Raw genomic sequence first — 27,782 nt, 5'->3', positions numbered from 1 at the left:
TCCCAGATTCTTCTGCATGATTTGATTGGTTAAATCCCCAATTAACTGGTTGATTTATTCGATTACCCTTGTCTTATGAACTGACATATCCTTACCTTATTTGTTCTTACCTCACTAAGTGCTATATATACTCTCATTCTGATTCTCCTAAACAAAAACAGTAGTTCAGAATACACACACATACATTCAAGCTCTCTCTTCTTTCTTTGCTATTTGTGCTAATTGTGGGTCTAGCCGGTTGAAAGCCAAGGCTAGATAGTAGCAGGTTGAAAGCCAAGCCATAGGTGAGTATGGCGTCTGATTTCATGGACTGATTCAGGTTCAATACAGAAAATGCACCAGATGTTTTCTACATTCAAATCCTTAAGAAGAAGCCCACCGAGACTTTCCGCGAGTTTGCTACTCGTTGAAGGTCAAAAGCGGCCAAGGTCAGGCCAGCATTGGACGAGGAACAGATGAACAAGTTCTTCGTCAAAGCACAGGACCAGCAATACTATGAAAGGTTGATGGTTATTGAAAACCATAAATTCTCTGATATCATCAAACTTGGTGAAAGGATCGAAGAAGGCATCAAAAGCGGGATGGTAACAAACTTTGAGGCACTACAGGCCGCAAACAAAGCATTACAATCAGGAGGCATATCGATAAAAAAAGACGTCGAGGCAGTAATGGTGGCTCAGGGCCTAAAATCTCAACTCACATACCAAACACCTCCACCCACATACCAAACACCTCCACCTACATATCAACCCTCATCTCCCAGATATCCCCAACCAACCATTGTCTATCACACCTATAATTCTCAACCATCTCAATTCCAATCTCCTCCAACTCGCCAAAATTATCCAAGACCACGACCCAATTTTGATCGCAAACCACCCAGACAATACACAGCCATTGATGAACCCATCGACCAGCTGTATGAAAGGTTAAAGGCCGCTGGTTACGTCACTCTTATTCCTGCTGTGGCAGTGGAGAACTCATCCCAATGGGTCAACCCAAACAAAACATGTGCATACCATTCTAGTATGAAGGGGCACATCATTGACGAGTGCCTAACATTGAATGATAAAATCCAGACACTGATTGACAACAAGGTCATACATGCGAAAGAAGCTACACCCAATATCCGCAATAATCCTCTCCTGAATCATAGGGGCGGTGGAATACATGTGATCGGGATGGATGAAGAATGAGATCCTAAGGGGTCAATCGGGCTTATTCGAGAAGGCGATGACTTTAAACGCGCAGTCACACTTACTCCTTTTGTAGTACAGACTCAGTCACCAGTCAAGGTTGAGGTAGCTGCATCGGTTCCATTTGAGGTAGAGGTAGCTCCATCTACAGCCACCCCTGTTCCATTTGAAGTAGAAGTGGCCACAACTTTCACAGTGACAGTATCAACCACACCTCCTTTCGATTCAAAAGCAATACCCTGGGATTACGTTGTCGAAGCTAATCGAAAAGGAAAGGCAAAGATGAAAGAATCTGATGTTGCATAAGGAATGACCAGGACTGGAAGAATCTATACACCTGAACACTTGGGAGGACCAAGTAAGGATGCCACTACCAAGCAACATGTCATTGAAACAGGTCAGATGACCTTTGGAGGAAAGTACAAGCGAGGGAATACTCCCTCATTGATCATTTGAGCAAAACCCCAGCTCAGATATACATTCTATCACTGTTGCAAAATTCAGAGGCGCACAAAAATGCTTTGATGAAGGTGTTAAGTGGAGCTTATGTACCCAACAATATCACCTGCAGAGAGATGGCCAACATGGTAGGACAGGTGCTGGAAAGTCATAAAATAATCTTCCACGAGGACGAACTACCGCCTGAAGGGTTGAATCATAACCAAGCATTGCATATCACGGTATAATTTGAAGACAAATTCATTGCCAGAGTTCTGATTGATAGAGGTTCAAAACTCTATATTTGTCCGTTGGATACTCTTAAAAGATTGTTCAAAGGTTTCCATGAAATACGGGCAGGAAGCATGAACGTGAAAGCCTTTGATAGGTCTCAAAGGGCCATGATTGGGGAGATTAGTGTTTGTCTGCAGATGGGGCACACTTGGTTCGACGCTGAATTCCAAGTGCTTGACATATCAATTTCATAAAATCTTGTGTTGGGCCGACCGTAGATATATGCCGCTGTGGCTGTGGCTTCCACACTACACCAGGCCATGAAGTTCGAATGTAACCATTAGGGGGTGAACTTTCACGAGGACGGGAGTAACTCCATTTACACCAATCAAACCATCCCAGCTATCGGGAACAGAAGAAGGCTAGGAGGGGAAACCTATCATCACATCGAACGCGTCAATGCCGTTGAGAAAGACAAATGGTGGAGTAACAAAATAGAAATCATACTAGCATGGTCTGGGTATGAACCCGGCAAAGGGCTTGGGAAGAATCTCCAAGGCATCACCAAACCAATACAGCTAAAACGTCATGGTCCTACCTTCGGGCTCGGATACCAGTATACATGGCAAGAGTATGATGACTGGTCGCCTCCATGGCGTGGATCTTATTATCCTCTCGAGCAACTAGTGCCATATCTGGGTCAGACTTTTCACCAAGCTGATACAATATTGGGAACTGCAGAAGAAGAATTGTTAGCTGGGCTGAGGAATCTGTTCCTGGAGGACGAAGACATGGATTGCAGTGCAATAATTGAGGAGGAGGAAGAAGGCCTCACTATTCAGACTGTGGAGAAGGGAGTTGTTCTCACGAACTGGACTGCCACACCATCCCGGGCCCGCCGAGTCCCGGGATTACTTGGCAATCAACTTAATTTTATTTCTATAGCCATGCTAGGCATCTAAGATATTTTCAGTAATTTTGTTTTAAAGAATCACTTGTTTCAAAATAATTGCTCGATTCATCGAACCGTACTTGTTTTGGGTGTTTTCAGTTTTAATCAATGCATTGCTATTTACTATTCATTATTATCTTCCACACTTTTCTTTCTACAACGTTATTATTACTTTTCCTGATGAACCAGTGACTGTGATATGTAATGAGGCAACGCAATGTAAGGATAGCGACTCGGATGAAGAAGATGAAATAGTTGAGGAGATTGTCAGAGAGGTTGAGAACTTTGAAAATAAGCCTAAGTCCAACCTGGACGAAACTGAAGCAGTAAATTTGGGAGACGCCGAAACCGTCAAGAAGACTCACATAAGCATTCACTTATCACCGATAGAGAAGGAGGAGTACATTCGTTTCTTGAAGGAGTATGAGGATATCTTTGCATGGTCATATGATGACATGACCAGTTTGAGCACGTCCATAGTGACTCACAAGTTGCTTACCAATCCCATGTGTCCGTCGGTGAAGCAGAAACTCAGAAAATTTAAACCAAATATGAGCCTGAAAATCAAGGAGGAAGTTAGTACGCAGATCAAAGCCAAAGTCCTCAAGGTAGTTGAATACCCAACCTGGTTAGCCAACATTGTACCAGTTCCGAAGAAATATGGAAAAGTCAAAGTATGTGTTGACTATCGAGACTTAAACAGAGCAAGTCCCAAGGACGACTTTCCACTGCCAAATATACACATCCTGATTGATAATTACGCCAAGCATGAACTCCAATTCTTTGTAGATTGCTTCGCGGGTATACAAGGTTGCTGCTACTCCTTATGTTTGGAGGGGACTTGTTCCCGAACACTTCGGGGAACCTAGTCAGCTTGAGATTTCTTCATCATTTTGAGCATCTAGATGATTTACCCCCGTACAGTTGGGGTGCTGCTGTTCTCGCCTACTTGTACAAGAAGATGTGTCGGGCGAGCATGGGCACCCAGCATGACGTTGCTGGATTTTTACCGCTACTACAAATGACAACATATTCGAATACTCTATTCATTTTAACATGCCTAATAAAAATGTATTTTAAATTTTACGTCAACTTTTTATGTTAGGTTTGGGCCTGGGAGCAGTTTCTACAATTGCAGCCACCTCTACCACTATTATATCTGGGTGTACCACCAGCGTTGCTCCCTCTAGCTAGGAGGTGGGTTCTCCGGCAGGGACATACGCGCGAGTACGAGGCTCAGCATAGTCTCTCCTTGTGCAGGGATATTTTGGATTTGCTGGATGGCGCATAGGTAAATGTATATCTAAGTTTACTTTTCATAGATTCAAATACAAGTTGCGTATACTGATGTTTTCTGTTCTTACTTAATAGTTCATCTGGACGTCATACATCGACGTATTGATAGTTGGCTTGCCCAGTTATTGCTCGGCCGGCCGGCTTATGTGGGGCTCTTCTGTCCCATTGATCTGCCTTGATATAGTGGAGCATCATGCCACCAAGCGGGTATTTCGCCAATTTGGCAGTTCACAGCTCGTATCAGTCACGACCCTAAACTCGGACCCGGTCATGATGGCGCCTCTCGTGAAGACAAGGCGAGCCGAAACATTCCCATTTTATTTTAAGCAATTAAATAATAAGTAATTAGTCTTAAACATGATAAAATTCCAAAATAAGCAGTGAATAGTGCAATTTGCGGAATTAAAACCAACACAGCCCGACATTGGGTGTCACTAGTCATGAGCATCAAACAATGTACTACAAGTATGAAGAGTCTATCAAGCTATTACAGAATCACTAACAAGAGAAAGGAAATGAGATAAAGGGGGAGAAGCACGGGGCTGCGAACGGAGAGCAGCTATCTCGTGAACTCCGAACCCTACCGGGAGCACTCAACCCTCGCAAGCAGGATCAGCAGCGCCTGAATCTGAACACCGGGTGCAGGGAGTAAAGTGAGTACTCCAACTCAGTGAGTAATAATCATAAATAAAGACTGAGAAGTAAAAAATCACGTAAACATCACAGGCTATAAGAAAGCAGTAAAAGCCAGTAAAAGTCATGAAACCGTGAAATTATGCAAAGTCACTTTAGTTTAGTTTAAACTTCTTAAAATCCCTTTTTAAACAGTTAAACAAGTAAAAGACACGTAACTAGAAAAGGTAAATACATAAAGAAATGCCCCTCGGGCACAATACCAACAGAATCAGCCCCTCGGGCAACACATGGAACAATAACCAGCCCCTCGGGATATATCTCACATCACAATGGGTACCCGTGCTCACTAGGGGTGTGCAGACTCGTGGAGGAGCCCCTTACGGCCCAAGCGCAATATCATGCCAACTCGTGGCATCATCACTAGGCTCTCGGCCTCATATCAACAAGCCACCTCGCGGCGTACAAATCTCAGGCCCTCGACCTAACTCAGTTAGAATCTCATAAGCTACTCGGGCAACAGTAAAACATGGTGCTCAGCCCAAAATATCATTTAAAATATCATATAATGTGTTAAAGCAGAGTAAACATGGCTGAGTTTTGAAAACAGTAGAATATAGCATGACTGAGTTCAAGTATAAAGTCAAAACAGTAAGGAAATATCAATAAAAATCCCCTAAGGGTTCAAATAGTTGGCATGAGGCCCAAATATGGCATTCACCCCAAAACATGATGATAGCAAATAGCTTTCAGTCAAATATGCGGTAAAACAATCATTCGGGATGGACTAAGTCACAATCCCTAACAGTGCACGACCTCACGCTCGTCATCTAGGGTGTGCGCCACCTCAATATAGCACAACGATGTGCAATTCGGGGTTTCATACCCTCAAGACAATATTTACAATCATTACTCACCTCTACCTAATCCTAATCTCTAGCTTGCGATGCCTTTGCCCCTCGAATCGGCTTATGGATGCTCCAAATCTAACAAAAATCAGTGCAAAACCATCAAAATATGCTAAAGGAACAAAGCCCACTCGAAAGAAATTAAATTACAACACAAATCCCAAAATTGGCCAAACCCGACTCCCGGGCCCACGTCTCGGATTCTGATAAAATTTACATCAATAGACTCCTTATCACTCCCCGAGTTCATTCATACCAAAAGCATCAAAATCCAATCACAAACGACCCCTCAAATCCCAAATTCTAGGTTTCCAATTTCAAGCCCTAGTTCTTCAATTTTAGGTTTAATTTCCATGATTAATTAGGTAGAATTCACTTTAGAATCGAGTATTAAGTCCATGAATCTTACCTCCAAGAGTTTCCCCTTGAATCCCTCTTCAATGCTCTTCAAAAAGGTCCAAAATCGCTCAAAATGGTGGAAATAAACCCCAAAATCGCGGACAAGATGACTATTTAAACATTCTGCCCATGCCTCAATTTCTTCTTCGCGAATGCGGTCAACGCCTCGCGTTCGCGAAGCACAAACATACTTTGACCAGAAAAATCCTCTACGCGAACGCAACCAGCCGCGAACACGATGGCTCCTCAGCTTGACCCTTCGCGGTCGCGCTCCCTCTCTCGCGAACGTGATGAACAAAATACCTTGAAACCCAGCTGCTCAATTCCCTCTATGTGAACTCGACTCCACCTCGCGAACGCGATGCCCCTCATTCCATCCCTTTGCGAACACGGATCCTTTCTCGCGAACGCGAAGGCTAAATCATCTGCCTCCTCAACTAACTCTTCGCGAACGCGAACCTACTCGCGAACGCGAAGGCCATTTCTCTGCAACGCTGATCAGCAATTTTCTGCAATTCTCAACAACATGAAATGGTCCGATTGACCACCTGAAACTCACCTGAGGCCCCCAGGAACTCAACCAAACATGCCAACATATATAACATCATTCAAACTTGCTCCAATCTTCAGAACGCTCAAAACAACATCAAAACACCAAATTCGCATCGGATTCAAGCCTAAGAATTTCAAAATCTTCTAAATTATGATTTTGATAAAAAAACCCAACCAAACCACGTCCGAATGATCGAAAATTTTGCACACACATCCCAAATGACACAACGGAACTATTGCAACTCTCGGAATTCCATTACAACTCTTATATCAAAATCTCACCTATCAACCGAAAAATGCCAAAAATCCAATTTTGTCAATTCAATCCTAAATCTACTCCGGACCTCCAAAACACATTCCGATCACGCTCCTAAGTCCCAAATCACCTCCCAAAGTTATCTGAACCATCAGAACTCATATCCGAGCCCTTTAACATATAAGTCAACATCCACTTAACTTTTTCAACTTAAGCTTCCTCAAAAGAGACTAAGTGTCTCAAGCCTTACCAAATCCTTTTCGAACCCGAGACAACCAACCCGATCACATATAGAACCAATAGACAAAGCAATAAGAAGCAGAAATGGGGAAAACAGAGCGGTAACTCATGAGACGACTAGATGGGTTGTCACATCCTCCCCCTCTTAAACAAATGTTCGTCCTTGAACGAGTCAAGAAACATACCTGAAGCCTCAAATAGGTGAGGACATCTGCTCCACATCTCTCTCTCGGTCTCCTAGTAGCCTCCTCCACGGGCCAACCTCTCCACTGCACTTTCACTGAAGTTATATCCTTTGATCTCAACTTTCGAACCTGACACTCCAAGATAGCTGTTGGCTCCACATCATAAGTCAGCTGCTGGCTCCACATCATAAGTCAAATCATCATCCAACTGAACCGTGCTGAAATACAGCATAACTCTTTTGTCTCGACTGTGCTGTACGAAGCCTCTCCTGAATTACCTTCACCTTCTCTAAAGCATCCTACACCAAGTCAGTCCCCAATAGCCTAGCCTCACCTGGATCAAACCAACCAACTGGAGATCTACACCGCCTCCCATACAAAGCCTCATATGGAGCCATCTGAATACTCGACTAGTAGCTGTTGTTATAAGCAAACTCTGCAAGTGGTAGAAACTGATCCCATGACCCTCCGAAATCAATGACACAAGCATGCAACATGTCCTCCAATATCTAAATAGTGCACTCGGACTGCCCGTCCGTCTGAGGGTGAAAAGCTGTGCTCAACTCAACCTGAGTACCCAACTCTCGCTGCACCGACCTCCAAAACTCTGAAGTAAACTGAGTGCCCCTATCTGAGATGATGGAAACTGGGACACCATGCAAATGAACAATCTCTCGGATATAGATCTCTGCCAACCGCTCTGAAAAATAGGTAGTACACACAGGAATGATGTGCACATACTTGGTCAACCGATCCACAATCACCCAAATAACATCGAACTTCTTCAAAGTCCGTGTGAGCCCAACTACAAAGTCTATGGTGATCTGCTCCCACTTCCACTCTGGAATATCCATCCGCTGAAGCAAGCCACCAGGTCTCAGATGCTCATATTTCACCTGCTAACAGTTGAGACACCGAGCTACAAATCCCACAATATCCTTCTTCATTCTTCTCCACCAATAATGCTGCCTCAAATCCTGATACATCTTCGCGGCACCCGGATGAATGGAATATTTTGAGTCATGGGCCTCCTCCAGAATCAACTCCCGAAGCCCATCCACATTGGGCATACATATCCGGCCCTGCATCCTTAACACCCTATCATCACCAATAGTCACATCTCTGGCATCATCGTGCTGAACTCTATCCTTAAGGACAAGCAAATGCAAATCATCATACTGGCGCTCTCTGATGCGATCATATAAGGAAGACCGAGAAACCACACAAGCTAATACCCAACTGGGCTCTAAAATATTTGACCTCACGAACCGATTGGCCAAGGCCTGAACATCAACTGCAAGAGGTCTCACCCCAACTGGAATATATGCCAAACTTCCCATACTCACCGCCTTTTGGCTCAAAGCATAGGCCACCACATTGGCCTTCCCCGGATGATACAATATAGTAATATCATAATCCTTTAGCAACTCCAACCACCTCCGCTGCCTCAAATTAAGATCCTTCTGCTTGGACAAGTGCTGGAGGCTACGATGATCAGTAAACACCTCACAAGACACACCATACAAGTAATGCCTCCAAATCTTCAACGCGTGCACAATGGCAGCCAACTCCAAATCATGAACGGGGTAGTTCTTCTCATGGGGCTTCAACTGACGAGAAGCATAAGCAATAACTCTACCCTTCCACATCAAAACACACTCAATACCAACCCTCAAAGCATCACAATACACTGTATATGAACCTGAAGCTGATGGCAAAACTAACACTGGAGCTGTAGTCAAGGCACTCTTGAGCTTCTAAAAGCTCGCTTCACACTCATCCGACCACCTGAATGGAGCACCATTTTGAGTCAACTTGGCTAAGGGTGATGCTATAGATGAAAATCCCTGAAGAAGCCTGCCAAACCAAGAAAGCTACGAATCTTTGTGGCTGAGGACGGTCTGGGCCAACTCTAAACTACCTCTATCTTCTTCGGATCAACCTGAATACACTCGCTGGACACCCCGTGCCCCATGAAAGCCACTGAATTGAGCCAAACTCACACTTGGAGAATTTTGCATAAAGCTTCTCCTCCCTCAATCTCTACAACACAACTCTCAAATGCTCTGTGTGCTCCTCCTGACTATGCAAATATACCAGAATATCATCAATGAAGACTATGACAAATGAGTCGAGATAAGGCCGGAACACACTGTTCATCAAATGCATGAATGTTGTTGGGGCATTAGTCAGCCCAAAAGACATCACCAAGATATCATAATGACCATATCGGGTTCTAAAAGCTGTTTTAAGAATATCCGAGTCCCTGATTTTCAACTGGTGATAACCTGAACGGAGATCAATCTTGGAGAACACTCTCGCTCCCTAAAGTTAGTCGAATAAATCATCAATGCGAGGCAAAGGCTACTTGTTCTTAACTGTTACTTTGTTCAACTGCCTATCAATGCATATCCTCATAGTGTCATCCTTCTTCTTCACAAATAGAACCGGCGCACCCCAAGGTGACACACTAGATCGAATGAACCCCTTATCAAGGAGTTCCTAAAACTGCTCCTTTAACTCCTTCAACTTCGCTGGTGCTATATGATACGACGGAATAGAAATGGGTTGAGTGCCCAGTACCAGGTCAATACCAAAGTTAATATCCCTGTCCGATGGCATGCCTGACAGGTATGCAGAAAACACATTGGGAAAATCCCTCACAATTGGAACAAAATCAATACTGGGAATTTCTGCACCGATATCCCTCACAAAGGCTAGATACGAAAGACAACCCTTCCCAACTATATGCTGGGCCTTCAGGAATGAGATCACTCTACTGGGAACATAATTAGTCAAACCTCGCCACTCAATCTGTGGCACACCCGGTATAACCAATATGACTGTCTTAGCATGACAGTAGCATGACACGGAGATAGCCAATCCATGCCCAAAATAATATCGAAGTCTACCATACATAATAACAACAGATCCCTCGGGTCTCCAGGCCCCCAATAGTCACTACACATGACCGGTACACACGGTCTACAACAACGTTATCTCCCAACAAAGTAGATATATGAACAGGTGAAACAAGAGACTCATGAGGCATATCCAAATAACGAGAAAATTATGATGACACATAAGAAAAGGTGGAATCAGGATCAAATAATACAAAAGCATCTTTGTGGCAGACTGAGACAATACTTGTAATAACAGCATCGGAAACAATAGCATCCAGTCTAGCTAGAAGTGCATAGAAACGGGCCTCACTAATCTGCAACTGTGATGCCCTAGCTACTGTGCAGGCCACACCCCTTCAAGAATGTGAAGTTTTTTCCTAGAGGTTTTACAACCTCTCGAGGATTAATACAGACGTTTCCGTACCGATCCGGGAGACTCTACTAAACCTGCTCATGACTCATGAGACCTATGTAACTTAGGCTCTGATACCAACTTGTCACGATCCCAAACCGGACCCGATCGTGATGGTTCCTCTCGTGAAGACAAGGCCAGCCGACACATTCTCACTTCATTTTAAGCAATTAAAATAATAAGTAATTAGTCTTAAACATGATAAAATCCCAAAATAAGCAGTGAACAGTATAATTTGCAAAATTAAAACGAATACAGCCCGACATCGGGGTGTCACTAGTCATGAGCATCTAACAATGTACTACAAGTCTGAAGAGTCTATCAAGCTATTAAAGAATCACTAACAAGAGAATGGAAACGAGATAAAGGGGGAGAAGCACGGGGTTGCGAATGCCGAGCAGCTACCTCGTGAACTCCGAAATTTGCCGGGATCTCTTAACCCTCGTAAGCAAGATCAACAACACCTAAATCGACACACAAGGTGCAGGGAGTAAAGTGAGTACTCCAACTCAATGAGTAATAATCATAAATAAAGACTGAGAAGTAAGAAATCACGTAAGGCACATCACAGGCTATAAGGAAGCAGTAAAAGCCAATAAAAGTCATGAAACAGTGAAATTATGCAACGTTACTTTAGTTTAGTTTAAGCTTCTTAAAATCCCTTTTAAAACAGTTAAGCAAGTAAAGACGCCAACTAGAAAAGGTAAACACATAAAGAAACGCCCCTCGGGCACAATACCAACAGAATCAGCCCCTCGGGCAACACATGGAATAATAACCAGCCCTTGGGTTATATCTCACATCTCAATGGGTACTCGCGCTCACTGGGGGTGTGCCGACTCCTGAAGGAGCCCCTTATGGCCCAAGCGCAATATCAAGTCATCTCGTGGCATCATCACTAGGCTCTCGGCCTCATATCAACAAGCCACCTCGCGACGTACAAATCTCAGGCCCTCAGCCTCATAATCATAATCAGTGTTTCCTTTACAACATAGGCCCTTAGCCTAACTCAGTTAGAATCTCACAAGCTACTCGGGCAACAGTAAAACGTGGTGATCAGTCCAAAATATCATTTAAAATCTCATTTAAGTGATAAAGCAGAGTAAACATGACTGAGTTATGAAAACAGTAGAATATAGCATGACTGAGTTCAAGTATAAAGTCAAAACAGTGAGGAAATATCAATAAAAATCCCCTAAGGGTTCAAATAGTGGGCATGAGGCCCAAATATGACATTCAGCCCAAAACATGATGATAACAAATAACTTTCAGTCAAATATGCGGTAAAACAATCATTCAAGATGGACTAAGTCACAATACCCAACAGTGTACAACCCCATGCTCGTCATCTAGCATGTGAGCCACCTCAATATAGCACAACGATGTGCAATCCGGGGTTTCATACCCTCAGAACAATATTTACAATCATTACTCACCTCTACCCGGTCCAAATCTCTAGCTCGCGATGCCTTTGCCCCTCGAATCAGCCTCCAGATGCTCCAAATCTAACAAAAATCAGTGCAAAACTATCAAAATATGCTGAGGGAACAAAGCCTACTCGAAAGAAATCAAATTACAACATAAATCCCGAAATTGGCCAAACCCGACACCCGGGCCCACGTATCAGATACCGATAAAATTTACATAAGTGTACTCCTTATCACTCCCCGAGTTCATTCATACCAAAAGCATCAAAATCCAATCACAAACGACCCCTCAAATCCCAAATTCTAGGTCTCCAATTTCAAGCTCTAGTTCTTCAATTTTAGGCTTAGTTTCCATGATTAATTAGGTAGAATTCACATTAGAATAGAGTATTAAGTCCATGAACCTTACCTCCAAGCGTTTCCCCTTGAATCCCTCTTCAATCCTCTTCAAAAAGCTCCAAAATTTCTCAAATATGGTGGAAATAAACCCCAAAAATCGCGGACAAGATGACTATTTAAACATTCTGCCCAGGCCTTAATTTCTTCTTCACGAACGCGAGGCATTGCACAAACCAATTTTGACTAGAAAAATCCTCTATGCGAACTCGACCAGCCACTCGCGAACGCGATGGCTCCTCAGCTTGACCCTTCGCGATCGTGCTCCCTCTCTCGCGAACGCGATGAACAAAATACCTTGAAAAACAGTTGTTCAATTCCCTCTATGCGAATGCGACTCCACCTAGCGAACGCGATGCACCTGATTACAGCCCTTTGCGAATGCGGAGCCTTCCTTGCGAATGCGAAGGCTAAATCATCTGCCTCCTCAACTAACCCTTCGCGAACGCGAGGGCCTACTCGCGAATGTGAAGTCCATTTTTCTGCAACACTTATTAGCAATTTCTGCAATTCTCAACAACATGAAATGGTCTAATTGACCACCCGAAACTCACCCGAGGCCCCCGGGACCTCAACCAAACATGCCAACATATCCCATAATATCATTCAAACTTTCTCCAATCTTCGGAATGCTAAAAAAAATCAAAACACCAAATTCGCATCGGATTCAAGCCTAAGAATTCAAAATCTTCTAAATTACACTTTTGATCAAAAATCCAACCAAACCATATCCGAATGACCTGAAATTTTGCACACACATCACAAATGACCCAACGGAACTACTTCATCTCTCGGAATTCCATTCCAACCCCTATATCAAAATCTCACCTATTAAATAGAAAACGCCAAAAATCTAATTTCGCAAATTCAAGACTAAATCTACTCCGGGCCTCCAAAACACATTTCGATCATGCTCCTAAGTCCCAAATCACCTCCCGAAAATATCCGAACCATCAGAACTCACATCCGAGCCCTTTAAGACATAAGTCAACATCCGAGCCAACCAACCCGATCACATATAGAACCGATAGACAAAGCAATAAGAAGCAGAAATGAGAAAAACAGAGCGGTAACTCATGAGACGACTGGCCTGGTTGTCATAGTATCAACACTGCCCACCTGACAAACCACACATTACCAGCTGGATGATCGTACCAAAGTGGACGCCGAATATTTGGCATGGCTACAGGAGCAAATATTTACTTGGGACCGGTGATTTGACCTGATTCTGCCCCATTTACCGAGTCGGCCGGATATTGGGCATGATTATATGGGCTGGTACCGCGGCATTACCCGACTTTTCATTGGGAATACCATTCATCGAGCTGGCGGTCGATACGTCCCATACGTCGGGAGGCACGAGGCACTGGTATGTTATTTGGTATTCTTACTTATAACTATCACCTAGCGTTCCGTAGTTTATATTTTACATGTTGTGTAGGCTATTGGCCTACATTTATTCCACCGGTTGGGACTGTAGATGCATCAGCATGCCGGTGAGGGAGCGACCATTTTGCACGAGTATGGCCAGCAGGTTACAAATCTAGTTGCCCGGACACTACAACGAGCCCGAGAGAATGATCGCTTAGTGCACGTCCCTGATTATGTGGTTCCAGAGCAGTACCATCGAGGTAGGCCTGTCCCACGAGGTAGGGGAGCACGAGGTAGGGTTTTCCCATGAGGCAGGGCTGTCCCATGGGGTCGTGGGGGCCGACAAGGAGGTGGTCCCCAGCAAGGGGGCGTTGAGGCACCTATTGAGGATGTTGGAGGTGATCTGCTGGGTAACCTCCATCAGCCAGACGAGCATCACTGCAGCATGCCGTCATTCAGCCTTCAGTTGTCGTTCACTCCAACAGCATCGCAGGTGACCCCGTCAGATCCATTGTTGATCACGGTCATGAGCATTACCGGAGATGATTGGGAGAAGTACTTTTCAGGCCTAGCGACCATTGCTGAGGATCGGTCGACCAAAGATATGGATGGTGGGCGCCGGCTGAGTTATGGCTTATCGTCGACGGGTGCTGGGGATCTTTCACAGACGTAGGTATGTTTGTATTACTATTAAATTTACATTTGTTTTTATCTCATTGATTCGCCATAAATAACATTATAATTTTCTTATTAAGGCTTCATCCTAGCCCGTTACGGAGGCCACTTTGTGCGATGTTGAGTAGGATGCAAAGGATACTTATTCAGGAGACCGACGAGACCATGGTAAAATAATTTAAAATTTTGTTGACTTAACACGTACATTACTAATATATATTTTTATATACTGAGCTGATTTATTCTTCTGTAGGTTGCTGATGGACCGATATCCCCTTCTACCGTTCCTACCAGCACTACTCACAATCATGCTACAGCGCATCCTGCGATAAAGAGGCAACGTGATGAGGATTATCCTAATAGCGTATCCGGGCGGGATGGGATGCGCCTCAGGCCAGTTTGTGTTTGTTTGACAACGTGTTGCTTCAAGTGGTTCAAAAATAGCATCCACGTCTCTTGGCTTTCATTGGCACAGATGGCAAAGGCTAGTGGAAATATTTCTCCATTGGCATCTACTACAACTGCGATCAACAACTTAATATCATACTTTCCATAGACATGAGTACCGTCTTTGGAAATTACCGGACGACAATGCACAAAACCATCAATTGTTGGTTTAAATGTGCAGAACACGTATTTGAATATATATTTTGGTAATTCTAAACTCCGCTCAAGCTTCCATTCAACAACAGTCATGGGGTTAAAGTGTTTCAATGCGGCCATGTACCTCGGTAGAGATGCAAATGACTTATCCCAGTCACCATAATCAATTTAAAAGGCACGCTTGCGCCCGAGATATGCCTTTCTTTTGGTAATAGTACACCCACATTCCTGGTGGATGGATGTAATACACTTTTTGATCTTGTACCTTATGGACGCTTCAATGTGTGGAATGAGCTGAAGAGAAATCAAGTCAACATCCAAGTTGAAGTGATTCCCATTGAATGAGTGCATTTCACAGTTGTGGGTGCCAATATATTTACCCACTCTCCAGAACTCTTTTTCCTTCTTGCTCGCACACAGTATCCAATGACAACCCGAAAACCATTTACAGCAAACAACCTTGTATACATTCAAACTTGACTCCCATACTATCATCTCACGACACTCTCTTATGCTGTACATTTTTGCAGCCCTGGTTAGGCGAGCTTTGTCAGGAAAAAGCATGACCTTTGCCAGCACCATTGGTTTAGACTCATCCCACATTGTTGTCTGAATTTTGTCAAGATCCCTTGTGAGGGCATCCACATCTGGCATACTTGGCAAATGATCAAGGTAGGGAATATGCCTTGAATGAAACGGCAAGTGGGACTCGTACACTCTTATTCTAATGGGAGGTGGAGCATGCTCCCTTGTCGGTTTAGGTTCGGCATTCTCTTCCTCCTTATCATCACCCTCGTCAGGGAAGGGTGTGCCATATCCAGACTCGTCGGCATTTGTAATGACCTGACCTGTCGTCGGTTTTGGTTTCCAGGGTAATCAGAAAGAATTTGGAAGAAACAATTCTTAGTTTGAAGCTTAAAATTTGAAAGGTTTGACCAAGATTTGACTTGTTAGTAGATGACCTCGGATTGAAATTTTTATGATTTGGTTAGCTCCATTAGGTGATTTGGGACTTAAAAGCGTGGTTAGAATGTGTTTTGGAGGTCCGCAGAAGGTTTGGGCTTGAATTGGCAAAATTGAGATTTTGGCATTTTCTGGATGATAGGTGAGATTTTGATATAGGGGTTGGAATGGAATTCTGGAAGTTGGAGTAGGTCCGTTGTGTCATTTGTGATGTGTGTGCAAAATTTCAGGTCATTCGGATGAGATTTGGTAGACTTTTTGATCGAAAGCGGAATTTGGAAGTTCTTGGAATTCTTAGGCTTGAATCCGATGTGATTTTGGTGTTTTGATGCTGTTTTGAGAGTTTTGAAGGTTGGAACAAGTTTGAATGAGGTTATGGGATATGTTGGCATGTTTGGTTGAGGTCCCGAGGGCCTCGGGTGAGTTTTGGGTGGTTAAACGTATCGTTTCATGTTGGTGGAAATTGCAGAATTACTGCTGTTGGTGTTGCAAGTTTTTGACCTTCGTGTTCGCGATGCATGTCCTGCATTCGCGAAGGATTAGGGTGTGAGGCTGTGGAGTTGGCCTTCGTGTTCGCGAAGATGGTTCCGCGATCGCGAAAGGGTGAGGTCAATGGCCACCGCATTCGCAAGGCTTATGCCTCGTTCGCGTAGAGGAAGAGAAATAGTTGGGTCCCCAAGGCAATTGTTCTATGTGTTCGCATAGTAGAGAACGCGTTCGCGAAGAGTTGAGTCAGTTGTGCATCGCATTGGCACAGATGGCAAAGTCTAGTGGAAATATTTGTCCATTGCCATCTACTGCAACTGCGATCAACAACTTAATATCATACTTTTCATAGACATGAGTACCGTCTATGAAAATTACCGGACGACAATGCACAAAACCATCAATTGCTGGTTTAAATGCCCAGAACACGTATCTGAATATATATTCCGGTAATTCTACACTCCGCTCAAGCTTCCATTCAATAATAGTCCCGGAGTTAAAGTGTTTCAATGCGGCCATATACCTCGCTAGAGATGCAAATGACTTATCCCAGTCACCATAATCAATTTCAAATGCACGTTTGTGCCCGAGATATACCTTTCTTTTGGTAATACTACACCCATATTCCTGGTGGATGGATGTAATACAGTTTTTGATCTTGTACCTTATGGACACTTCAATGTGTGGAATGAGTTGAAGAGAAATCAAGTCAACATCCAAGTTGAAGTGATTCCCATTGAATGTGTCCATTTCACAGTTGAGGGTGCCAATATATTTACCAACTTTCCAGAACCCTGTTTACTTTTTGCTTGCACGTAGTATCCAATAACAACCCATAAACCATCTATGGCAAACAACCTTGTATACATTCAGACTTAACTCCCATACTATCATCTCACGACACTCTCTTACGCTGTACATTTTTGCAGCCCTAGTTAGGCGAGCTTTGTCAGGAAAAAACATGACCTTTGCCAGCACCATTGGTTTAGTCTCATCCCACATTGTTGTGCGAATTTCATCAAGATCCCTTGTGAGGGCATCCATATCCGGCATACTTGGCAAATGATCAAGGTAGGGAATGTGCCTTGAATGAAACAGAAAGTGGGACTCGTACACTCTTGGTCTAATGGGAGGTGGAGCATGCTCCCTTGTCAGCTCAGGTTCGGCATTCTCTTCCTCCTCATCATCACCCTCGTCAGGGAAAGGTGTGCCATATCTAGATTTGTCGGCATTTGTAAAGACCCGATCGGTCGTTTTGAGCTTTTGCACTTTGCTCTCCAGTTATTAGGCATGACTAGCCCCGTGTGATGTATCATGACTTATGTAAATCGTCGGTTTTGGTTTCCAGGGTAATCAGAAAGAATTTGGAAGAAACAGTTTTCAATTTGAAGCTTAAAATTTGAAAGGTTTGACCAAGATTTGACTTGTTAGTAGATGACCTCAGATTGGAATTTTTATGATTTGGTTAGCTCTGTTAGGTGATTTGGGACTTAAAAGCGTGGTTGGAATGTGTGTTGGAGGTCCGCAGAAGGTTTAGGCTTGAATTGGCTAAATTGAGATTTTGGCGTTTTTCGGTTGATAGGTGAGATTTTGATATAGGTGTCGGAATGGAATTTTGGAAGTTGGACTATGTCCATAATGTCATTTGTGATGTATGTGCAAAATGTTAGGTCATTCGGACGAGATTTGGTAGATTTTTTGATCGAAAGCGGAATTTGGAAGTTCTTGGAATTCTTAAGCTTGAATCTGACGTGATTTTGGTGTTTTGAGAGTTCCAAAGGTTGGAACAAGTTTGAATAAGGTTATGGGATATGTTGGAATGTTTGGTTGTCTCTAGGGCCTCGGGGAAGTTTCGGGTGGTTAAACGGATCGCTTCATGTTGGTGGAAATTGCAGAATTACTGCTGTTCGTGTTGCATGTTTTTGACCTTCATGTTCGCGATACATGTCCCGCATTCGCAAAGGATTAGGGTGTGAGGCTGTGGAGTTGGCCTTCACGTTCACGAAGATGGTTCCGCGATCGCGAAGGGGTGAGGTCAATGGCCACCACGTTCGTGAGGCTTATGCCTCATTCGTGTAGCTGGGTCCCTAAGGCGATTATTCTACGCGTTCGCGTAGTAGAGGTCGTGTTTGGGAAGAGTTGAGTCAGTTATGCATGACGTTCGTGAGTGGGTTCTCGCGTTTGCGTAGAAGAAATTCCGGTCAGTGAAGCAGTGTGCTTTGCGAACGCGAGGGAGATACCACATTCGCGATGAAGAAAAATCTGGGCAAACAGTTTATATTTAAAAATCGAGGGTTTATGTCCAATATCATAAAAGCCATTGGCGAGCTCGGGAGAAGGTGAAATTCAGTGGAGCAATTGGGGTAAGTATTCTTCACTCATATTTGGTTTAATTCCATAATTTAGTCTTGAATTTCATCATTTAATTTGAGAAATTAGAGTGGAAATTGGAGAAAAATGGAAGAAAAGTTTGAGAATTCTTTTGGGGATTTGAATGGGCAATTGAGGTCGGATTTTGATAAATTTGATATGGGTAGACTCGTGAGAGGATAAAGATTCTATTAATGTGATTTTTATCGGGTTCCGAGACGTGGGCATGGGGGCCGGGTTTGAGCAATTTCGGGATTTTTGATGTAAATTGGATATTTGCGAGTGGGCTTTGTTCCCTTAGCATATTTTAATGATTTTGGTTAGATTTGGAGCATCCGGAGGTCGATTCGAGACGGCAAAGGCATCGCAGGCTAGAGTTTAAACTGGATCGAGGTGAGTAATGATTGTAAATGTTGTCCTGAGGGTATGAAACCCCGGATTACAGATCGTTGTGCTACATTGCGGTGACGCACATGCTAGATGACGAGCGTAGGGTCGTGCACCATTGGGGATTGTAACTTAGTCCGTCCCGAATGACTGTTTTATTGAGTATTTGATGGAAAATTGTTTGCTATCATTATGTTTTGGGCGGAATGTCATAATTAGGCATCGTGCCAACTATTTGGACCCTTAGGGGATCTTTACTGGTATTTCCTCACTGTTTTGAGTTTATACTTGTACTCAGTCATGCTATATATATTGTTTTCATAACTTCAATCCGAGGGGCTGGTGTTGTTCCATGATATTTCCCGAGAGGCGGGTTTTGTTGACATTATGCCTGAGGGGTGGATTTTATGTGTTTATTTGTTCTAGCTGCTTTTCATTTAATTATTTAACTGTTAAAAAGGTGTTTTAAAGAAGATTCTTCTGAACTAAGGTGTCTTTATATGTTTTCACTGTTTCATTGCTTTTTACTAGTTTTATACTGCTTCTTTATAGCATATTGATGTGCTCTTACGTGATTTCTTATCGTTCAGTCTTCATTTATTATTATTACTCACTGAGTTGGAGTACTCACTTTACTCCCTGCACCCTGTGTGCAGATTCAAGCGCTTCAGGTCCCCCTAGCGAGTGTTGATTCTTCCAGCTCAGGCGGATTCGGAGATTCACTAGGTAGCTACTCGGCGTTCTAAGCCTAGTGCTTCTCCCTCTATCTTATTTTCTCTTATTTTAGTTCTGTAATAGACTATGTAGACCCTTCCTATTTTTAAATCGATTAGTAGATGCTCATGACTAGTGACACCCCGATGTCCGGCTATGTTTATTCCGCAATTGTATTGTCTCACCTTATTTTGGGATTATTATTATGTTAAAGACTTAATTTGTATTATTTTAATTGCTTAAAATGAATTGGGAGTGTGTCGGATGGCCTTGTCTTCACGAGAGGCGTCATCACGACCGGGTTTGGGTTTAGGGTCGTGACAAGTTGGTATTAGAGCCTAGGTTACCTAGGTCTTACGAGTCATGAGCAGTTTTAGTAGAGTCTCGCGGATCAGTACGGAGACTTCTGTACTTATCCTCGAGAGGCTGCAGAACCTTTAGGAAAAACTTCGCATTCTTGAATTCTTATCGTGCGTCTTTGATTCAGCTTGGAATGTAACTCTTTGGATTCCTTCCACACGTTCGTATGTGTGCATGAGCACTCAATATCAGATGTGTATCGATGGCTTGTTATTCTTTGATTGTGTGAGCATATGTTTTTGAACTTATATGTTCGGTAGTGTCCCTATTAGTAGAAGTGCTGGCTGGATGGCTTTGCGATGAGTCTGTTATGACTGCGAGATATATTCATATGATTTGGAAGCGACGAGAAGGGTCTGCTGAAAAATAGAGGAACTATTAGATGCTTGATTTCCATCTTGATTTGAGGTATAACCTCGAGTTATGGATGTGTGAAGAATCTTTTCATGTTTTTTAGTTGGGGGAGTGAAGTGGATTTCAAGTTGTGATATGAGTTCAGACTCAGGAAGATCAAGTGACTGCGTAATGTCTATGATGGTGGAAGGATATAAAGAGATATTAGTTGAGGCGAAGCATGTGGGTTATCTCCTGCGGATTGTTCTGAAGTTTCCGTAATCCTTTATGTCGTTTATTGGAAGATCTCTGTTACCAGGAAAATATATATGTTGCAATTTGAATTTGGGTCGCCTTAGAGAGTGGGTTTAACTGTTACGAGAGTGAATGCGAGATTGCAGAAGATTTAAAATACTAGATGGTCTGTGTTTCACGAGCTTATAAAGGATTGAATTTAATCTCACTATGGTATTATGGCAGCAATAGAGTATATGCGTTATGAGTTATTGTGTGTGTTTTGACCAATGGCTTCGAGCCAAGTGGGGGAGTCTGCTATTGATTAGTTGATTGCACAATTATGTGCTATGTTGGTTCCAGTTTGAGGCGTGCTGGTGAATCAGTTATGGCTTACGGAGATTGAGACCGAGGATGGCTCGAGTAAAGGAAAATTTTGACAAAGGTTTTATTATGCTTCATAGGTGTATGAGAATCACGAAATGTCTTGAGTGGTTATTGGTAAAGGATATGTGGTGCATAGAGCAGGAAGTTGCTTGGTTGTAGGTGAGGTTACATCCTGCGGTGTCGGAGTGCTAATGAGGCACAGGTTGTTCGATTCATTTGATCAGTTTAATTGAGGTTTCAGTAGAGTGGATGACTCTCGAGAATGGTTCTAGTGGGTTCAAGATTTTACATGTAATAATCAGAGATTTTCAGGTTGTATGTTTGGCTAGAAACTGAGGTTTGCATTGGAGGGTGTCAAGACTCGTGGTATTTCTATATCATTAGGGGATTCTATATAGCAGTATCAGAAATGACTTTGGATTTGCAGGAAGTCTCTTCGGGGTAGGTATTTTGAACGTGGTGCTTTTGGGAATATTTAAGAGAGTACTCAGCGACTTATGAGCCTTAGATGGTGTAGTTTTATGCTTGGGTCTTGTGTGGTGAGTCTAGGTTGAGGAATTGTGGTGTTATAGCAAGAAGGAGTATCAAGTTGAAGGTAAATCAAAAGGAAACTCGGATAGATGGGATAGCTTGGTAGTAGGCCGGATCGGCATGGTAAGGATATGATTAGTTCTTTGGATGTTTATGAGGTAGTGAGTTTACACAAGTGTTTCATGACAATGCTCTTGGGTTTTAGTAGCCTGCGTAGCTTGGTTGAGTTAGAAGGATTCAGTCCTGACGGTTTAGTTTTGTTTAAATGGAATTCGGAGAGTTCTTGATGGTCTCTACCACAATTAGAGATGCGTATTTTCTACGAGTGTGAAGAGCATGGGATGTGTAGTGATTTTCTTCTAGATGGGATCAATGAAAAGTCCTTAGCTAGTTGAGTACGTAGCTACTTGTAGCCTGCAAGGGGTATAAAGTTCTCATGTGTATCCTAGGATGATATGGTATGTGTGATATGTTGTGTAGTATTGAGATTTGCATGTGTAAGGTCACGGTTAAGATTTGAAAGGAAGGTCGCAAATTCTTAGACTGCATGGGCAGTTTCAGTTGACTAGATAAATGATATCACGGATTGGTGTGGCTTGAGGAGGGTATACATTTTAGAAAGGGCGATGTGTTTGAGTTGAGGATACATCATTAGTATTGCGGCACTCTCTTGATGGATCGACTGCTGATATTTGAGTTTGCTTGGTGGCACAGAAGAATTATAGTAGTACCTCTCGTGGGATGATTGGGTATTATAGGTGTGTTGTATATTCGAACAGCGGAGTTGGGATCGGATATGGTGATTCATGTGCTATATGGAGTTGGAGACTAGGAGTTCTCATAGACAGGTTAGTTCATGGTTGTGGACCGCATATATCGGTCTTGTGTGTTAACTATGGGAGGTTTGGAGACCCGAGTGGATGTTTGTTGCTTGGTATGTTAGGTTTTGGAGGTGATATTGGGTATAGACTGGTTGTCTCTATGTCGTGTTATTTTGGACTGTTGTGCTAAGGTAGTGGCGTTGGCAACACCGGGGATGCTACGGATTGAGTGGCGAAGTTCGACGGATTATGTTCTCAGTAGGGTGGTTTCATTTTTGAAGACCCAGCGGATGGCTGGGAAGGGTTGTCTTTCCTATTTGGCCTTCGTGATGGATATCAGTGTACAGACTCCTACCATAGATTCAGTTCCGGTGATGAGGGGTTTTCCGGATATGTATCCTGCTGTCGGGAATGTCACCGGACAGGGTTGTTGATTTTGGTATTGATTTGGTGTCGGGCACCGCATCGTATGGCACCGGCGAAGTTAAAAGAATTGAAGGAACAACTTCAGGGATTCCTTAATAAGGGGTTCATTGGCAGGACAATGTGGATGTGAGTTCCAACTTGAGTCGGCTTGGTTGACTCCGAGTTGTATTATTGAGGGATGTGTTGATTCGATTATTGTTGAGCTTATTAGTGACCTGGAGAGATCTATAAGTTACCTTTACGTGTTGCGAGGCATTGGAACTTGTTGGTTATAGGCACATGTGGTGCGGTTTTATTAGGGTCTCTCAATGGAGTTTGAGGGGGAAGAGTATTAGGTATTACTCGGTGGATGGTGTATCGGCTGTGTCCTTTCGAGTTTGTGTGGCATTATGTCATTGCTTCACCGTGGGTATGATGATTTACTTTGGTTCTAGACATCAAGTTGCACGTGGTTGTCGATTTTGAGCATAGTGACTTGAGGTGTTTCATGTGGACTAGTGTTTGGATAGGGTCGTGCATTGTAGCGAAGTTATGTGGAGGTATGACCCTTCCGGTTATATTCGTGTGCTTTGTTTCTACGAGGTGTGATGGGTTCTCAACATTGTGTGTGGTGGTACTGGTGAGCTTGCGGTACATATCTCTCCTTTGAGTCATTTTTTATGATTTGAGTACGTTCGGATTATTGCTTATTGATGCGCGGGTTTCACGAGTTGTGGCTTTAGATTGTATTGATGTGTCGTGTCACCAGAGTAGTTGTGTTGGATTAGATGAGATTGTCGGGATCTAAAATGAATACAAACGGATTCAGTTTTTGTATGTTGGAAGGATAATATCAATGTTCGGCTCAGAAATTAACTAGAGTCCTTGTCAAAAGAGGAAGGGCTTCATGAATGGTTGATCTGAGGAATGATTATTGACTTTCTACGTGTTTAATTTATCATTGACAATATATGAAAGTGTTGGAATGAGACTTTAGTTGATAAGAGGTTTACTATCGGTATTCGGTTGTTGTGTGCAACTGTTGTGATTAGAAGTTATCATTACAAGTGTTTGAGTTATGTGGTATATCATGTAATTGCACCTGAGGTTGCGGGTATTAGTTATTACAGCTTGTTCGGGATTATTCAAAGTAGAGATGTGAGATTTTGATCTTGTGGATGATTTCAGAAGTGGAAATATGGTTCAAAGGTTTATGAGCTAGGTTGGATTGTGAAATTTCAGTTACATTATGTTATCAGACCTATATGAGATAGGGTGATGTGGGATCACCCCCAGGTATGTGCATGGTAAGGTTATTCAGCGATTGGTTGGCTTTTAGAGCAACTCTGGGCACGTTCGAGGACGAACGTATGTTTAAGTGGGGGAGGATGTAACGACCCGACCGGTCGTTTTGAGCTTTTGCACTTTGCTCGCCAGTTCTCGGGCATGACTAGCCCTGTGTGATGTATTATGACTTATGTAAATCGTTGGTTTTGGTTTTCAGGGTAATTAGAATGAATTTGGAAGAAACAGTTCTCAGTTTGATGTTTAAAATTTAAAAGGTTTGAGCAAGATTTGACTTGTTAGTAGATGACCTCGGATTGGAATTTTTATGATTTGGTTAGCTCTGTTAGGTAATTTGAGACTTAGGAGCATGGTCGGAATGTGTTTTGGCGGTCCGCGGAAGGTTTTGGCTTGAATTGGCAAAATTGAGATTTTGGCGTTTCCGGTTGATAGGTGAGATTTTGATATAGGGGTCGGAATGGAATTCCGAAAATTGGAGTAGGTCCGTTGTGTCATTTGTGATGTGTGTGCAAAATTTCATGTCATTCGGACGAGGTTTGGTAGACTTTTTGATAGAAAGCGAAATTTGGAAGTTCTTGGAATTCTTAGGCTTGAATCCGATATGATTTTGGTGTTTTAATGTTATTTGAGCGTTCTGAAGGTTGGAATAAGTTTGAATGAGGTTATGGTATATGTTGTCATGTTTGGTTGAGGTCCCGAGGGCCTCGGGTGAGTTTCGGATGGTTAAACGGATCGTTTCATGTTGGTGGAAATTGCAGAATTACTGTTGTTGGTGTTGCACGTTTTTGGCCTTCGCGTTCGCAATGCATGTCCCGCATTCGTGAAGGGTTAGGGTGTGAGGCTGTGGAGTTGGCCTTCGCGTTCGCGAAGATGGTTCCGCGATCGCGAAGGGGTGAGGTCAATGGCCACCGCGTTCGTGAGGCTTATGTCGGGTTTGCATAGAGGAAGAGGAATAGCTGGGTCCCCAAGGCGATTGTTCTACGCGTTCGCGTAGTAGAGGTCGCGTTCACGAAGAGTTGAGTCAGCTGTGCATCGCGTTCGCGAGTGGGTTCTCGCGTTCACGTAGAAGGAATTCCGGTCAGTGAAGCTGTGTGCTTCGCGAACGCGAGGGAGATGTCACGTTCGCGATGAAGAAAAATCTGGGCAGATAGTTTATATTTAAAAATCGAGGGTTTAAGTCCAATATCATAAAAGCCATTGGAGATCTCGGGAGAAGGTGAAATTTGATAGGATTTTCAGTGGAGCAATTGGGGTAAGTATTCTTCACTCATATTTGGTTTAATTCCATGATTTAGTCTTGAATTTCATCATTTAATTTGAGAAATTAGAGTGGAAATTGGGGGAAAATGGAAGAAAAGTTTGAAAATACTTTTGGGGATTTGAGTGTGCAATTGAGGTCGGATTTTGATGATATTGATATGGGTAAACTCGTGAGAGGATGAGGATTCTATTGATGTGATTTTTATCGGGTTCCGAGACGTGGGCCCGGGGGCCGGGTTTGAGCAATTTCGGGATTTTTGATGTAGATTGGATATTTTCGAGTGGGCTTTGTTCCCTTAGCATATTTTAATGGTTATGTACTGATTTTGGTTAGATTTAGAGCATCCAAAGGTCGATTTGAGAGGGCAAAGGCATCGCGGGCTAGAGTTTGGACCGAATCGAGGTGAGTAATGATTGTAAATGTTGTCCTGAGGGTATGAAACCCCAGATTACAGATCGTTGTGCTATATTGAGGGGACGCACATACTAGATGACGAGCGTGAGGTCATGCACCGTTGGGGTTTGTGACTTAGTCCGTCCCGAATGACTGTTTTATTGCGTATTTGTTGGAAAACTGTTTGCTATCATCATGTTTTGGGCGGAATGGCATATTTGGGCCTCGTGCCAACTATTTGGACTCTTAGGGGATCTTTACTAATATTTTCTCATTGTTTTGACTTTATACTTGTAATCAGTCATGCTATATTCTACTGTTTTCATAACTCAACCATGTTTACTCTATTTTAATACATTAAATGATAATTTAGGATGAGCATCATGTTTTACTGTTGTCCGAGTGGCTTATGAGATTCTGACTAAGTAAGGCCGAGGGCCTGTGTTGTGAGGATACATTGATTTATGATTATGAGGTCGAGGGCCTGAGTTGTACGCCACGAGGTGGCTTGAGATGAGGCCGGGAGCCTATTGATTATGCCACGAGATGGCTTGATATTGCGCTTGGGCCATAAGGGGCCCCTCCTGGAGTCTGTACACCCCCAGTGAGCGCGGGTACCTATTGTGATATGAGATATAGCCCGAGGGGCTGGTGTTGTTCCATGATATTGCCCGAGGGGTGGATTTTGTTAACATTGTGCCCGATGGGCGGATTTTATGTGTTTATCTGTTCTAGCTGCTTTTCATTTAATTGTTTAATTGTTAAAAATGTGTTTTAAAGAAGCTTCTTCTGAACTAAGGTGTCTTTATATGTTTTCACTATTTCATTATTTTTTACCGGTTTTATACTGTTTCTTTATAGCATGTTGATGTGCTCTTACGTGATTTCTTATCGCTTAGCCTTCATTTATTACTATTACTCACCGAGTTGGAGTACTCACTTTATTCCCTGCACCCTGTGTGCAGATTTAGGCGCTTCAGGTCCCGCTAGCGAATGTTGATTCTTCCAGCTCAGGTAGATTCGGAGATTCACTAGGTAGTTGCTTGGCGTTCGCAACCCAGTGCTTCTTCCTCTATCTTATTTTCTCTTGTTTTAGTTCTGTAATAGACTATGTAGACCCTTCCTGTTTTTAAATCGGTTAGTAGATGCTCATGACTGGTGACACCCCGATGTCGGGCTATGTCTATTCCGCAATTGTACTGTTTTACCTTATTTTGGGATTATTATTATGTTAAAGACTTAATTTGTATTATTTTAATTTCTTAAATTGAATTGGGAGTGTGTCGGTTGGCCTTGTCTTCACGAGAGGCTCCATCACGACTGAGTCTGGATTTAGGGTCATGACAGCATTGTTGTCATAATCACTATTATTTTCATGACTCTGCACATCTGCCAAATCCCGAGTAAATACATCATCTATGGGCAACTGAGTGAGGATATGATCATCAAGTTGCTCATTTTTCACTGCACAAATAACAAAATAATAAGCTACTCAAATTGATAAATACTTTAAATATAGCTATATCACTTGACTTGCAAGTTGTAATGTGTTGACATTCTATGATGGATATTATCCTGTTGGTTATGACTCCCGGATGAACCACCGTGATCTAACACACCAAAACTACGCATTTTCCAACTGGACGTGGGTTCATAACTTGTAAAATTCATATCTAGACGGTACCCCCTGTGGAATATATGAGGGATAATACAAATTCAATACAACAAAAATAAACATCGTAACACAAAGGAAAAT

General features: G+C 42.9%; 2 long non-coding RNA genes across 4 annotated transcripts in view; both read left to right on the top strand.

Moving 5' to 3' along the window:
* LOC107829419 (uncharacterized) overlaps positions 1–27,238 on the top strand; it is a 51,091-nt gene extending 23,853 nt beyond the window's left edge. The window contains exons 7-8 of one of the 3 annotated variants that reach the window (XR_012694109.1): positions 19,939–20,008; positions 26,992–27,238. This is a non-coding gene — a long non-coding RNA (uncharacterized LOC107829419). Of the gene's footprint in view, positions 1–3,925; positions 4,112–4,191; positions 8,918–19,938; positions 20,187–26,991 lie in introns of those variants that run through there. The other 2 variants (XR_012694107.1, XR_012694108.1) reach the window with 2 other exon arrangements.
* LOC107790212 (uncharacterized) lies at positions 10,687–14,604 on the top strand. Its single transcript, XR_001648981.2, has 3 exons — positions 10,687–13,796; positions 13,869–14,471; positions 14,554–14,604. It is a non-coding gene; the product is annotated as an uncharacterized LOC107790212 (long non-coding RNA).
* Positions 27,239–27,782: the final 544 nt, after the last annotated feature.

Source organism: Nicotiana tabacum, chromosome 8 (genome assembly GCF_000715075.1).
Source record: "Nicotiana tabacum cultivar K326 chromosome 8, ASM71507v2, whole genome shotgun sequence".
Lineage (NCBI taxonomy): Eukaryota > Viridiplantae > Streptophyta > Magnoliopsida > Solanales > Solanaceae > Nicotiana > Nicotiana tabacum.
Note: the sequence above shows the minus strand (reverse complement) of the source record. Positions and strands in the feature narration are given on the sequence as shown.